The following is a 3,509-nucleotide window of genomic DNA, read 5'->3' as shown; positions in this document are numbered from 1 at the left end:
ACTTTTAGGACATTACAAATTGCGTTGAGCCCGTACAGTTAACCTGACAGGTATTTATATTTAGCTCAGACGAGCAACTGGGGTATTAGGATACTTGTGTATGTTATGAGTTTGATGTTTAAATGGATAAATGTTAAATTGAGCTTGAACGGTATTGAAATGTTGATTTTCATATAAATTAGCATGATATATTATTGAAATATCATATGGTTATATTATATGTTAAACTCACATTGTTTATGTTGTGCTTTAATATGTTTAGTCAATTATGTCAAATTTAGAAGCTTATTGTATCTAATTGAACGAAAAATGTAATTTTTTGTTTAAATACCTATGAACTTACTAAGCATTATATATGCTTACCCTGTCTGTTTTTCCATTCCTTTATAGGTTATAACCTTACGGAACATGTCAAGCTAGATCAATTCGAAGCTCACACTATCCAATCGTTGAATCAATAGATGTTTGATCATTTTGAACCTTAGGGTTATGGCATGTATATAGGTGATTTGTTGTATATGTCAACGTGTAAATGTGTTTGATTGTGGCTAGTTGTATTAACCTTATTGAATTGGTGTTTTAGGTAATGCTTATGATGTTAGATATATGCGTGCCTATATGCTAAATGTGAAAAGCTCAATAAGTAGATGAATGGAATGTGGTATGGTATGAAATGAAATAGAGAAGTGTATGAACATGGGTAAGTTGAAGTGTACTTGTGAAATTTAGCTTAAATGTTGATAGTTAATAGTTATGCTAAATGTTTATTTTAACACCCCTTACTCGTACCTGTCGCTAGAATAGGGTTACGGAGCATCACCATAAAAGCATAACTCAAATCATTCATTTTCAAACATTTCATAAATCATAGCATAATTCATCCAAACACATGCATATCGTCCCTTATTTGATCCCTCGAGGCCTTAGAAACACTTTAGAAATGATTCAGGACTAAATCAGAAACATTTGAAACATTAATGAAAAAGATAGAAAATTTCACACTGTAGTGTGGCCAGGCCGGGTGACTCACACGGCTAAGGCACACGTCCGTGTCTCAAGCAGTGTAGGCATTCGAAGTAGGGACACACGGCCGTTTCCCAACCCGTGTAACTCTGTGACTTGGGTCACACAGCCAAGCCACACGGTCGTGTGCCAGGCCGTGTAACTGCCTGACTTGCAAACCTTTGAAGCCTAAAGGGGACACACGGTCGTGTCGCATGGCCGTGTGTCACACACGGCTGAGGCACATGCCCATGTCTTAGGTCCTGTGGACAAGAAATAGGCCATTTTCAAGCCATTTCTTTCACGCAAATCAAGCTCATAGCTACAAGCCATTTGTACATAAAATCAAGCTTCAAAACATACCTAAAACATACATAATAAGACCAAACCGAATACCAAATTCCTTTTAACCAATATGCCATATAGGCACCTCAAATGCAAACATACAATTTACCTAAACATATACATGTACTTGACACATTTCATTCATCAACACTTAATTCATTTTCCATCTTAAAACTCATCATAAATTGACCACATTTATACTATTACAAATAGTTCATATCTACCTCAAAACATAACTCCACTTTGACTCAAATAAACATACCAAATATGGTCAATCCAAACATACTTAAACATGTGCATATTTAAGCATACCATATTAGATTCATGCCATATCAAAATAACTTTACCATTTGGACTATTTCTCACATACATCAAAACCATCAAAATGACACAAATATAGCCATTTCCAAATAGTACCAACAACCAACATATATTTATACCATATTTCAATCATGCACATCTATTCAAAACCTTTCTAAAGCATACCATAACTTGACCATGTTGAGGTCAATTCATCACCTATCACTTAGGCCATTTAAATATGCATTAATACATTATCAAAATAACACATATCAGCAAGGCATCAAAAGTACCAAGTTTAAATTAACCAAAATGACATTATATGCGAAACTGTGATAGATCTCCGACAAGTTTCCAACCCGATCGAGCTTCCGATAATCTGTAAAGTAAAGGAAAATAAATACGTAAGCAATGAATGCTTAGTAAGCTCGTATAAACTTTAAACATAACATTTCATTTCAATAATGAACTTTATAGGTTAAATATAAGCATATACCAATGCCTCAAGATTTAACAACTATATAACATCAACTCACAAATGAGTAAGCCTATTAACATCATATGTATTTTTTTTTGTTCCTAACATAATACATTTTACGCCATCATTAACCTTTCCGTAATAATATGAACTTCTTCCTTTACTTACTTATCATTCCATCTTCTTACTTTCCATTTCATTTACTTAGCATTAACTTAGATAACATCATCAATTCACTAATTATTATATTCATTCATAAACTAGGTAAGTTTATTCATAGCATACGTAAGTTTCTAATATAAGTACATCACTCAAATCATCAATCCCTTTTTCATCATATTACAATTCAAATATGAACTTACGATTTCATTACCCTTCCTCACCAGTTTCATATGCATAACACACAAGACATAAGCATAACATCAACCATGACTACAAGCTAGTGCATTTAAACATAGCTATTTTGGAATCAACTACATGATAAACCATTTCATAAGAAATTACATACTTTAATCCTTACCATCCTTTCATGAACATAAGCATATTTCCATTTGAACACTTTGTAACACCCCTTACCGAGACCGTTGCCAGGGTCGAGCACAAGGCGTTACCTGACTTCACTTACTAATTTAAAGCATAAAAATTTGCTTTTAAAATTAATTCACTCATGTTCAATCAATATGTCCCTAAAAAGGACCCTCGAGACCCTAAAACATGCAACATAAACGGTCCAGGTCCAAACCCAGAACATTAAAAATTTTTCGAATACTTAAACAAATCAAAATAATTTATTTCACTACTCACAATAAAACTGTCTACTTGCATAACAGTCACTAATTTAATTATAACTTGAGTTACGAAACTCGAAATTTAGATCCGTAAATTTTCCCTGAAACTAGACTCATATCTTTTTATCATAAAATTTCTAGAATTTTTGGATTAGCCAAATAGTACAATTTATTCGTTAAATTCTCCCATGTTTAACTGTCCGATGGTTCTGACCTCTATTCACTAAAAATCCATTATCTCATTGTGCGGGCTTTATATGGTGCTTCTGCTTGTTTCTATTGAAAATAGACTCAAAATCTAGACTTATAAATTATGACTCATAATTCTTTCTATACAATTTTTAATGATTTTCTAAAGTTAGAACAGGGGACTTCAAAAACTATTCTGACCTTGTCTCACTAAAATTCAAATATTATAAAATATAAAATTTCTTTGCCTACACCATTTCTTTCATGTGAAAATAGACTCGAAAAGCTTTAATTCTATATCTCATTCACTCTCTAATTTCATTTATACTATTCTTGGTGATTTTTCAAAATCATGTCAATGCTGCTGTCCAAAAACTGTTCCATTGCAAATTTTTACTCTTTTATAA

Source organism: Gossypium hirsutum, chromosome D09 (genome assembly GCF_007990345.1).
Source record: "Gossypium hirsutum isolate 1008001.06 chromosome D09, Gossypium_hirsutum_v2.1, whole genome shotgun sequence".
In the NCBI taxonomy this organism is placed as follows: domain Eukaryota; kingdom Viridiplantae; phylum Streptophyta; class Magnoliopsida; order Malvales; family Malvaceae; genus Gossypium; species Gossypium hirsutum.
The sequence above is the reverse complement of the archived record's forward strand: the minus strand, read 5'-3'. Positions refer to the sequence as shown.